Here is a 12,842-nt window from a genome sequence, read left to right as displayed (position 1 = left end):
GCGTCACCGGCAACGACTGCGCGGAGGTCCGGGTTCGAACTCCCTTACTGTTTGGCTTTGACTCTGGGCTCTGGTGGTCGTCTTTGGGAGTTCTCGGAATTTGGGCACAACCACCACTGTAAAAGCGGACACAGGCGCCGCTGTTCTTCTCCATAGAGTTCGATCGACCCAGGGACGGATATCCAGTTTCCCTTATCTCTGAAATGACCTGGGACACCACTTTTCTGGCCACCTCCTGTCCTGCTCCTCCCACCCCAACAACCTATCATGGGACCCTACCCTTTCACCTGCAGAACGCTTTTCCACTCCTCCGGCCTGGACTACGTTGGCTTGGAGTCTCTGCCGAATCCCAGCACCCAGGCATGTGCTGGCCGCCCACAGACTCTGTCCACTCTCAGAGGTGATTAGTCAGGGTAACGCACACAAGCTCTCAGAATACTATGCATGCCCAGTATCATACACGTCCACTCCCTGCGGGCCCCCCCCCCCCCCCGTTTTGAATGTCTGCGTGGATCCACAGAGTGGAGGGATGCGTGCGTGCGCGCACACGCAGGCACGCAAGCAGGCACGCAAGGATGGCTAGGGAGAGAGGGAGGAAGGACGGAAGGAAGGAGGAAGAAGGGAAGGAAAGGGAAGGGAAGGAAAGGGAAGGGAAGGGAAGGGAAGGGAAGGGAAGGGAAGGGAGACGAGACAGGGACACAGGCCGACCACCCGCCCTGTTCGCCTCCCTCCTTCCCAAGGGACCGGACTACTCACCTCCCTCCCTCCCTCCCGAGGTACCTGACTACTTACCGCCCCCGCTCCGTCTACCTACACATTTCCCTCACATTTTCAAAGTGGAAGTAAAATTCGCACTCCATAACTCACATACTCTTCAAAGTACACAGCTCCGTTGCCTTTTTTTCCCTAAGGTTACTCACAAAGATGCGCAACCCTGCCGCCATTTCCAGAACGTTCCCATCCCTTCGAAAAGAAACACCCTTCCCACCCGCGCCCCCCTCTCCCCTACCCCTGACTCTCTTCACCGGTCTCCCCCAACAGCCTCCGAATCTACCCCCGCCACCCCGCCACCCCGCCACCCCGCCTAGGACTGGGGTATTGCGGCTGCCTTCTTCCTACCCCTGGAATCCCAAGGCACTATGCCACCCCTGGCTCTCTGGTTCCTTTTTCTTAGCGTCATGTTTTGGGGGCTCGCCCATGTACTTCCACCAATCGGCGCTCTGCTCCCTTGTACGGCGTTATCGCTCTCCACGATGAGCTTATGAAGATGAGTGGAAGGACGGAATGATGTTCGCGTGCCACTGGGTCCCCCTGACCCCTTTTCTCTTAAAACTTTAAGTGGTACTAAAGCAGTACCACCTCTGAGGACAGAACTCCTAGCATCATCAGCAGACACTGCGGAAAGGTGTTTTGCACTGTCTTGCGTGGCCGCTTTCTTCCCTGGAAAAGGATTCACAGGCTATCCTGCACCCCTTAAGGCCATAAGGATCTCCTCATACTCTGCCGTGGTCCTGTGTCTTGGGTTGCGTGGCGGCCCCTTCCCCACGGAGAGCTACCCTCACTCCATCCCCCTACGCTGGCCCAGAAGTGTACTCTGGTTTCCTTTACATCTAAACCTTATCTCAGGTTTGGGTTTTGACAGGACGGAGGGACGGAGGGAGGCCCACGTTTTTCATTGACATGGTGGAGAAGGAGAAGATGGGTGCGGGCCTGTGCATATTCTTTTCTATTGTGGGGTGAGCAGAGGATTCAGATTCAGCTCTTGCCAGAAGGGATCTAATCTCTCCTTAAACAATCGGGCAAAATATCAGGCGAACGGTAAGGGCAAGTAAGGGTAAGAAGAACATAGACAAGATTGGCTCTAGATGCTGGAGTTTCCCAAGCAATGATCTCATCAGAGACCCACAAATGTCGAAGATTTCCAGACACCATGCTTAGGTATGGACGTCATTCCAAAGGTATGGTGCTATCATCCGGTGAGTGTTGTATGCTGTCCCCAGCTCACAGGACCAGTGTATCTTGCAGATACAGTACGAGGCTCATCCCTGGATGGAATTGTGCCAGAGAAAGGGAGACAGCAGCCTGTCCTTGAGCCTAAGGTGTGTTGAAGAGAGTGACTCTCTAAAGTACATTGGGCTGAAGAAGACCAGCTGGATTTCTGTTGGTTGGTCTTGGGTATTTGCAGCAACGGGATGGGTGTGGGCGGTGGGTGTAGTTTGTGTACTTTCTGAGCAAGGTGAAAGAACTCTTCAAGTGGAAGTATTTGCACCAGGGGTCTGGGAGGATGGGAGGGTGTGGCTCAGTCCCTTTACCAAGAAAATAGGATGAATCCGGCCTTTTAAGAACGAGGCAAAGAGAAGAGTTTAGCTTTGGCCATCGCAGCACCTGGCACCTGGCACTTGGCACCTCCACAGAAAAAATAGAAGGTTCCCAGAATGAACTGAGCCGCAGAAGTCAGCATGAGCAGATCCCACCACCCTCAGCCCCCCCGGTCCCCCACCCACCCCCAACCCGGGCAGGCACTAGCTATAGTCCAGAGCTCCAGATCTGGGTCCACCTCCCCCCACCAGGGCTCCCCCTGCCCTCTTCTCAGCCAGGGACGTATATGTGAGCAAGATCCCAGAAAAAAATTTCCCCTCATCCACAGATAATCTTGCCAACAGTTTGACCACTTTGCCTGAGATACCAACTCATCTGGTATCACCCGAGCGTGATTTTTTCCCTAGAGACCTGGGGCCTAGTTCACTACTTAGGATGAACAGCACCCCCCCTCCCACCATCCCCCACCCCCAGCCTACTGCTCCCAATTCGACCGGAGGAGGGAGGAGGGAGGAGGGAGGAGGGAGGAGGGAGGAGGGCGGGGCGGGGCGGGGCGGGGCGGGGCGGGGCGGGGCGGGGCGGGTGGGGCGGGGCCCGGGATGGGAGGGCCGCTGAAGGGAGGTTCAGGTTGACCCATTCTAATGGGCCTCATTCAATCCAATCGTTTCATTCAAATGCAGAAAGCTTTCTGCTAAAGTCAGAGCCTGGGGCTTCTCGCCATTGAATGGCGTTCTTCAAATCCCCCAACACTTAGGCTGTGGCTTGCAAACTTGGGGAGGGAGGAGGCAAAGGGGAAGGAGATAGAGCTTGTCTGAAGAGCTTACCTCATCTGGGGGCAGAAAGAGCACCTCCTTTTCCTAACCCAGGAAACGCCAGTAAACCCTTTGGGAATCATGGATGTGGAGGATGACGTCAGACCTTAAAGCCTTCCAAGGGTGGGGGGTGCAGGCAGGAGGGTGTGGCGGGGTCAGTCGGAGAGGGACATGAAACACATGATGGTGGTGTCTTAGGATTCCGAGGCCAAACACATGGACTGATGATGGTGGTGTCTTAGGGGTCAGAAGGCAAACACAGGCATGGAGTGATAAGGGATAAGAGCTAAGAGCGGCCTGAGAGAGGACAGTTCTCACTCATCCACCGAGTTACAGGGCCTAGGAAGCCCACTGCTCTAAAGCGACATGAACAGTTTATTGATTATCCACCGACTGGTCCTCCCTCTCCCACCTGCTTCCCAAAGGCAACCCTCTGTCTCATTCCCACATAGCCACTGGCTGTTTCACATGCCACCTTCTGTCCACTGAAAGAAGAAAGGGAGGTGGGGAACCCTAAACCAGCTCCACAGATAGCACCTCTGCACAGAGGGGTGAGTGTGGGTCTCATTGGGCAAATGGTGACTCTGAGCCTTGATCCCTGGGTTGTTTCAAAAAATGTACTGGAAGGAACACCTGGCTGGTTCAGTCAGAAGAGCACATGACTTGTTGATCTCAGTCATGATCGTGAGTTCAACCCCTGCCTTGGGTCCACAGATGATGGAAAATGAATGGATGGAATTTTAAAACATTAAGTATGGGATGTTGATCTCTTTATTAAAAAAAAAAAAAAAAGGAATGGAGGGGCGGCTCAGTCTATTAAGCATCTGCCTTCAGCTCAGGTCATGATCTCAGGGTACTGAGACTGAGCCCTGCCCCTCTGGGGCTCCCTGCCTCCCTCTCCCTCTGTCCCTCCATCCACTCGTGTGTTCATGCGTGTGCGCGCGCTCTCTCTCTCTCTCTCTCTCTCTGAAATAACTAACTAACTTGCTAAATAGAATCAGACTTCAAAAGAAAAAAAGGGCAAGGGGGAGCCTGGGTGGCTCAGAGGGTAAAAGCCTCTGCCTTCGGCTCAGGTCATGATCCCAGGGTCCTGGGATCAAGGCCTGCATTGGGCTCTCTCCTTGGTGGGGAGCCTGCTTCCTCCTGTCTCTTTGCCTACTTGTGATCTCTCCCTCTCTGTCAAATAAATAAATAAAATCTTTAAAAAAAAAAAAAGAAAGAAAGAAAAGAAAGAAAAAGAAAAAAGGACAGGGACATTCACGATTGTTCACGGGGAAAGATGGAGCCTACACAGTGTGGAAACATACTATGTACCATCTATCCCCATGTTTACTTTGGGGTGGAGACTTGACCTGAGAAGGAGGCAAGACTGAGTCCCTTAGGTCAGGAGGTTACCTTAGGAGGAGGAGAAGGGGCTCTAGGCATGCTGTGATAGCTGGTCTAACCAGAATGGGGTCTTAGGCTCCTTCTCTCAGGTAAGGAAAGGATTATCCGGGCCGGGCCGTGCTTGTTGATAAGCTGCAAGCCATCCGTTGACCTTCAGTCCAGACATCTGCAGAGCTGCCTAGTTATTTGGTAGCAAGGCCTGAAAAGAGATGGTGGCTCAGCAGGGGAAACCAATTCTCTGAAAAACGGGCTTTAAGCTTTCAGCTAGCATCAGCCCATTTACTTTCTGGGGCATGGTTTCAATCAACCCCTCCACCCACCCCTGCCAAGTTATGCTGTGGCTATTCTTTTATTTCCTCAGGGGAGGTAGGTTTATGGTAAAGAAATCTCTGTACATCTTAGCTGTAACATGCCTATATGTAGGGCTAAACAGAGGGGTGTGTGTGTGTGTGTGTGTGTGTGTGTGTGTGTGTGTGTTTTAAGATTTTATTTAGTTTATTTGACAGATAGAGATCACAAGTAGGCAGAGAGGCAGGCAGAGAGAGAGGGAGGAGGAAGCAGGCTCCCTGCTGAGCAGAGAGCCCAACACGGGGCTCGATCCCAGGACCCTGGGATCATGACCTGAGCCTAAGGCAGAGGTTTTAACCCACTGAGCCACCCAGGTGCCCCTAAACAGAGGTTTTTAACCGGTAGGCTAAAAGGGAATAGAAACAATAGGGAGTCAGACATGCTATGTTTCCCCCTGTTATAATTTCCCGTGGTCAATCCTTCATTCCATTTCTATGGAACATGGGCAGAGGTCTGCCTTCTGTAACCGCTTCAAACTGAATTAGGGTGCAGTGGAGGCTTTGGAATAGAAGGATCTGAGACAGAGCTGATCGCAATTTTTGGTCCCTTGTGCTAATGGTGGTGCGGGGGGGGCGGTGCTCAGAGATAGTTCCCTCTCTGAGAACTTGGATATTTCTCTACATGGTTTGGTACCACATGGCATCATTGATTTTATTTCCAAGTACACTTTAAGGAATAGTAACAGTACAGCATAACCCAATAGTCTCATCCTCTCTTAAATCGACCTGGCATCAGTGGCCGTCCAAGAATACAGATGAGGGGCGCCTGGGTGGCTCAGTGAGTTAAGCCTCTGCCTTCAGCTCAGGTCGTGATCCCAGGGTTCTGGGATCGAGCCCCACATGGTACTCTCTACTCACAAGGGAGCTTGCCCTCCCCCACACCCAGCCCCACCTGCCTCTCTGCCTATTTGTGATCTCTCTCTCCCTCTGTCAAATAACTAAGTAAAATATTAAAAATAATAATATACATATGAGTAAATTGGTCTGAGCCCCTCCTCCGGCTTGGGAAGGGGGCAAAGGTTGTGGTGGGTTAAGGGCTTCTTCTAGCCAAGTAGCTTAGTGCTTGACTTGAATTATCAGGGGCTCTTCTCCTTCTCCTTCCTCTTCCTTCTCTTCTGCCTTTACAGATTTTTATTAAGGAATCTCTGCACCTTGGGGCGCCTGGGTGTCTCAGTGGGTTAAAGTCTCTGCCTTTGGCTTGGGTCATGATCCCACGGTCCTGGGATTGAGCCCTACATTGGGCTCTCTGCTCTGTGGGGGGCCTGCTTCCTCCTCTCTCTCTGCCTGTCTCTCTGCCTACTTGTGACCTCTGTCTGTCAAATAAATAAATACAATCTTTAAAGAAAAAAAAATGTAATCTCTGCACCCAGTGCGGGGCTTGAACTCACAACACCGAAATCAAGAGTCACATGTTCTACCAACTGAGCCAGCCAAGTGCCCCTATTTATATGGGTTCTTATTTCCAAAGGGTGGTTAATACAGGTGCAGCAAGTGGAGTTAACTATCATAGACTCTGCCTCATTCATCTAGCAATCCAGTGGACGCACCAGCCATATTCTGGTATTGAAATCCAGGCCTCTGAGGAGAGATGCCTGGAAACCAAAGCAATGGATCCGATTAGTGCCTAGGGGTCTGTTCGTTCCTTTTTCCCTCTGGGGACATCAGTCTACAGGTCTGAGTGCAGGTAGGTGCTCAGATGGGCTCAATTTCCCCCGTTTGTCCTGGGAAGCCACCACTATTGAGATGGCCTCAGGGACTTTGGAGGATTATCCTATTAGTAGGGTTGTGGCCATTGGAATGTGCACACAGAAATCCCTTGGAGAGGGCAAGTACAGTCCTCAGGTTTGGCTCTAGGGCGCTGAGCCTGTAGGGTGTGTAGGCTAGGGCTGTTTGGACCGTTGTCTGAAAACACAAACTCGGCTTATGTTTCGGGTCATATGTATGGCAGGACTGATCTACAGACCACGAGGAGAACTCTTCGGGATATGAAAAAAGGCGAGTGTGAGGCTCTTGCTCAAGTTTTTGTCTCTGGATATCGTGTCACAATATGTTCATGAAATTTCCGGGTGACTTCATGGGAAATGGACGAGTCTTACTCTCTGGAGGTGTGGCCCCGTCCAAAGAGTTTGGGGTCATTCTGTGGGATGGAATAAGTCCGTTTTTTTTGTTGTTGTTGTTTTGTTTTGTTTTTTTAACCTCAGGTGTCCCACCAAATGAGGATTCCAGAGTAGAGCCCTGGGGAGGGGCGAATGGACAACCAGAAATCTGGTTAAGTATTGGGGCCTAGGGAAATGTCAGGCCCATTATGACATCTAATGGTCCAGTCCCTAAGAGGACTTACTAGAGGACAGGACTCATGCTGAGGGTCACAATGCATGTTTATGCCCTCGTTGCACTCAAGAATGGGCGGGGCCTCAGGGTGAAGGCTGGTTTCTCCTACACTGAACGTTGGACAACATGCCAACCACAAGGTTTCTTGCCATGGGTAAGGAAGAGTTCTGATTTCTGCATCACAGTCACCCCTGGCAGGGATTGGAGATAAGGTCTAGGTTCTGAAGCCTGAAAACTGAGGTAGGGAAGAGATGATGACCTAAGGCCATGGCGGGTCTGATGTGCTCAGTGTGCGGTCAGCTGTCTGGGTTTTGGTCAGGAGGTCCGGGCTCAGGTTGTGTCAGAAAGTGCATTAGTGCCCAGGTTAGACTATATAATTTGGGTACAGTCGAGTGCCGTGTCCGTTTTTCCTCATTTAAGCTGCCTGGGCAGCTCATTAGGCAATATTTTTTTTCTAGAGGACCGGCAGAGTGCTGCATTGTGTCCCGGAATTGCCAAACTTGAGGGCTTCGGGGCCAGGAGTGTGAGGACGGAAGTCTGAGAACACAAGCTAGACTTGGGTTTCAGGGCGAGGGCACGGCAGGTACCCCCTGCACATCGGAAGCAAGATCTCATGCATCTGATGTCAGGGCGAGGATCAGACATTGGCTCAGGTTGGAGTTTCTGTGCATGACGGCCCCTTCATGAAAGGAGCGGAATCTCGAGGCCATGGAGGTTTTCCCAGTTTGGGAGTTGTGGGATGCCCCCTTCAAGGATTCCTTCTGTGGGACAATTGAGACCTGTTGGACAGGTCCAGGACATCCCATATGGAATGACTCCAGGGCACCGTTCGAGGATGGATGCCTGGGAAGCGCGCCTCGCATTCCAATTGTCTCCTAGCAACAACACAATTTAGATCTGATGGCTCTGTGGGAGCAACCTGGGTGGCTGAGATGAAATGGACTTTCCTGAGGATGGGTCCTAATGTGTGTTTGTGTCCCTGAGGGCCTGGGAATGAGGCGGTGGCACCAGGACCCTGAAGTATACTCCTAAGCTTTTGACATAGCTCCCATGCACAAGTTTCCTTGTGGAGATGAGATTTGTTCTGATGGGTGCCTCTGGAAAACCCCTATGATAGTATTGGAATCCAGGCTTTGGAGGAGACATGCCTGTAAACCAAAGCAATGGATCTGATTATGGCCTAGGGTCCTGTCTGGTTCAATCTTCTTCTCTGGGGACATCCATCTATGGAATGAGTGGAGGTAGATGCTCAGCTGGTCTCAGACCGCCCTTGTTTGTGCCGGGCGACCTACACTATTGGGATGGCCTCAGGGACTTTGGAGGCGCTCCTAATTTGTACGGTTTGGGACAATGGAATGGGCAGAATTCCCATGGATTGGGTAGGCGCAGTCCTAATGTGTGTCTCCAGGGGCCCAGTCTGGAGTGTGTGTTGCCCAGGACATTGAGGACAGAAGTCTAAAAACACAAACTCAGCTTAGGTTTGCGGATGTAGGTATGGCGGGCCCGATCGACAAACCATGAGAAGAACTCTTCAGGATATGAAGAAACAGCGAGTCTGAGGCGCTTGATCAGGCTTTTGTCTCTGGATTTTGTATCAGCGATGGCCGTGGAATGTCGGGGAGACCTCTTGGGCCATGGACGAATCTTCCTCTCTGTGGATTTGGCCCGATCCCAATTGTTTTTTGTCATTCTGTGGGATGGGAGGACTCCTTTCAGGTTTGTTACCTCAGGTGTCCCACCAAAAGAGGAATTCCAAAGCAGAGCCCTAGGGAAGAGTGAAGGGACAAAGCGAACTATGGTTAAAAATTGGGGCCCGGGGCATGGCAAGCCCCATATGTGGGCTCAGAGTCCAGCCACTGAGAGGCCTTACTTGAGGACTGGGCTCAGGCTGAGGGTCACAATGTGTGTTTGTGACCAATGTGGCCCGCGAGCATGGGCGGGGCCTCATGGGCAACACTGGTTTCAACTACACTGAACGTTGGACAACGTGGCAACCACAAGGTTTCTTGCCATGGGGATAGAGTTCTGATTTCTGCATCATTTTCAATCATGGGCAGTGGTTTGAGATAAGTTATAGGTTCTGAAGCCTGAAAATCGAGGTTGAGAAGAGATGACGACCTAAGGCCATGGCGGGTCCAATGTGCTCAGAGTGCGGCCAGCTGTCTGGGTGTGGCCAGGAGGTCCAGGCTCAGGTTGTGTCTGAGAGGGCATCAGTGCCCAGGTCAGCCTATATATTTGGGTTACTGCCAAGTGGCGTGCAGGTTGATCCTCATTTGGGGTTTCTGGGTAGCCCCAGAGGACAATGTTTTTCTTCTGGAGGGCAGGCAGAGTGTTGCATTGTAGTTTTGGATTGCCAAACTGGAGGGCTTGTGGGCCTGTAGTCTGAGGACGGAAGTCTGAGAACACAAGCTAGGCTTAGGTTTCTGGGTGAGGACATGGCAGGCACAATCTACAGACCTGAATCAAGATCTCGTGCTTCTGAAGTCAGGGTGAGGATCAGACGATCGCTGAGGTTGGAGATTCTGTCCCTGATGACCCCTTCATGAAGGGGGAGGGATCACGAGGCCATGGGGGATTTCCCACGATGGGAGTTGTGAGAAGCTCCCAACTGCCAAGATTCTGCTGCAGGACAATTGAGACCTGTTGGTTGGCTCCAGGCCAACGATTCTGAGCAGGGTTATAAGGATGGATGGCTGGGTAGCCCACCTCGCATTCCAATTGTCTCCTAGCAACAAGACATGTTAGATCTGCTGGATCTGGGGGAGCAACCGAGGAGGCTGAGTTGAAATGGACTCTCCTGTGGATGGGTCCTAATATGTTTTTGTGTCTATGAAGACCTTGGAATGAAGCAGTGGCAATGGTCCTGAAGGTTTCTCCTAAACACAGGCTTTGACACAGCTCAAACGTGCAAGTTTCCCATGTGTAGAGGAGATTTGTTCTTATGGGTGAGTCAAGAAACAACAATATGCTAGTATTGAAATCCAGGCCTCTGAGGAGAGATGCCTGGAAACCAACGCAATGGATCCGATTAGTGCTTAGGGGCCTGTTCGTTCCTTTCTCCCTCTGGGGACATCAGTCTACGGGTCTGAGTACAGGTAGGTGCTCAGATGGGCTCAGATTGCCCCTGTTTGTCCTGGAAGCCACCACTATTGGGATGGCTTCAGGGACTTTGGAGGTTTATCCTATTAGTAGGGTTGTGGCCATTGGAATGGGCACACAGAAATCCCTTGGAGAGGGCAAGTACAGTCCTCAGGTTTAGCTCCAGGGGCCTGAGCCTGTAGGGTGTGTAAGCCAGGGCTGTTTGGACAGTTGTCTGAAAACACAAACTCAGCTTGTTTTCGGGTCATAGGTATGGCAGGACTGATCTACAGACCATGAGGAGAACTTTTCGGCATATGAAAAAGGGAGAATGTGAGGCTCTTGCTCAAGTTTTTGTCTCTGGATATCGTGTCACTCATGGTGGTGAAATTTCCGGGTGACTTCATGGGAAATGGACGAGTCTTACTCTCTGGGGGTTTGGCCCCGTCCAAAGAGTTTGGGGTCATTCTGTGGGATGGAATAAGTCCGTTTTTTTGTTGTTGTTTGTTTTGTTTTGTTTTTAACCTCAGGTGTCCCACCAAATTAGGGATTCCAGAGTAGAGCCCTGGGGAGGGGCGAATGGACAACCAGAAATCTGGTTAAAAATTGGGGCCTAGGGACATGTCAAGCCCATTATGACATCTAATGGTCCAGCCACTGACAGGACTTATTAGAGGACAGGACTCACGCTGAGGGTCACAATGCGTGTATATGACCTCGTCGCACTCAAGAATGGGCGGGGCCTCAGGCTGAAGGTTGGTTTCTCCTACACTGAACGTTGGACAACATGCCAACCACAAGTTTTTTTGCCATGGGAAAGGAGGAGTTTTGATTTCTGCATCACACTCACCCCTTGGAGTGATTGGAGATAAGATCTAGTTTTGGAAGCCTGAAAACTGAGGTAAGAAAGAGATGATAACCGACGGCCATGGCGGGCCTGATGCGCTCAGTGTGCGGTCTGCACTCTAGGTGTTGTTCAGGAGGTCCGGGCTCAGGTTGTGTCAGAGAGTGCATTAGTGCCCATGTTATACTATATAATTTGGGTACAGTCAAGTGCCGTGTAGGTTTATCCTCATTTAAGGTGCCTGGGCAGCTCATTAGGCAATATTTTTTTTTTTCTAGAGGGCAGGCAGAGTGCTGCATTGTGGGTCCGGAATTGCCAAACTTGAGGGCTGAGTTGAAATGGACTCTCCTGCGGATGGGTCCTTATGTTTTTTTGTGTCTATGAGACCTTGGAATGAAGCGGTGGCACTGGAGCCCTGAAGTGTTCCTCTCAAATGAGGCTTTGACACAGCTCCAACGTGCAAGTTTCACATGTGTAGAGGAGATTTGTTCTGATGGGTGAGTCAACATGCTGGTATTTAATCCAGGCCTCTGAGGAGAGATGCCTGGAAAACAAAGCAATGGATCCGATTAGTGCCCAGGGGCCTGTTCGTTCCTTTTTACCTCTGGGGACATCTGTCTACGAGTCTGCATGCAGTTAGGTGCTCAGAAGGGCTCAGATTGCCCCTGTTTGTCCTGGGAAGCCACCACTATTTGGATGGCTCAGGCACATTGGAGTTTTATCCTATTAGTAGGGTTGTGGCCATTGCAGAGGGCACACTCAATTCCCTTGGATAGGGCAAGTACATTCCTCAGGTTTGGCTCCAGGGGCCTGAGCCTGTAGGGTGTGTAGGCCAGGGCTGTTCGGACCATTGTCTGAAAACACAAACTCGGCTTCTTTTTCGGGTCATAGGAATGGCAGGACTGATTTACAGACCATGAGGAGAACTCTTCGGGATATTAAAAAAAGGGCGAGTGTGAGGCTCTTAATCAAGTTTTTGTCTCTGGATATCGTGCCACTCATGGTCGTGAAATTTCAGGGTGACTTCATGGGAAATGGACCAGTCTTATTCTCTGGGGGTTTGGCCCCGTCCAAAGAGTTTTGGGTCATTCTGTGCGATGAAAGAAGTCAGTTTTTTTTTTTGTTGTTGTTGTTGTTTTGTTTTGTTTTTTAACCTCAGATATCCCACCAAATGAGGATTCCAGAGTAGAGCCCTGGGGAGGGGCGAATGGACAACCAGAAATCTGGTTAAAAATTGGGGCCTAGGGACATGTCAAGCCCATTATGACATCTAATGGTCCAGTCCCTAAGAGGACTTACTAGAGGACAGGACTCACGCTGAGGGTCACAATGCATGTTTATGCCCTCGTCGCACTCAAGAATGGGTGGGGCCTCAGGGTGAATGCTGGTTTCTCCTACACTGAACGTTGGACAACATGCCAACCACAAGGTTCCTTGCCATGGGTAAGGAGGAGTTCTGATTTCTGCATCACACTCACCCATGGACAGGGACTGGAGATAAGAAGAGATGATGACCTATGGCCATGGCGGGTCTGATGTGCTCAGTGTGCGGTCAGCTGTCTGGGTTTTGGTCAGGAGGTCCGGGCTCAGGTTGTGTCAGAAAGTGCATTAGTGCCCAGGTTAGACTATATAATTTGGGTACAGTCGAGTGCCGTGTCCGTTTTTCCTCATTTAAGCTGCCTGGGCAGCTCATTAGGCAATATTTTTTTTCTAGAGGACCGGCAG

The sequence above is a fragment of the Mustela lutreola genome, chromosome 15 (genome assembly GCF_030435805.1).
Source record: "Mustela lutreola isolate mMusLut2 chromosome 15, mMusLut2.pri, whole genome shotgun sequence".
In the NCBI taxonomy this organism is placed as follows: domain Eukaryota; kingdom Metazoa; phylum Chordata; class Mammalia; order Carnivora; family Mustelidae; genus Mustela; species Mustela lutreola.
Note: the sequence above shows the minus strand (reverse complement) of the source record.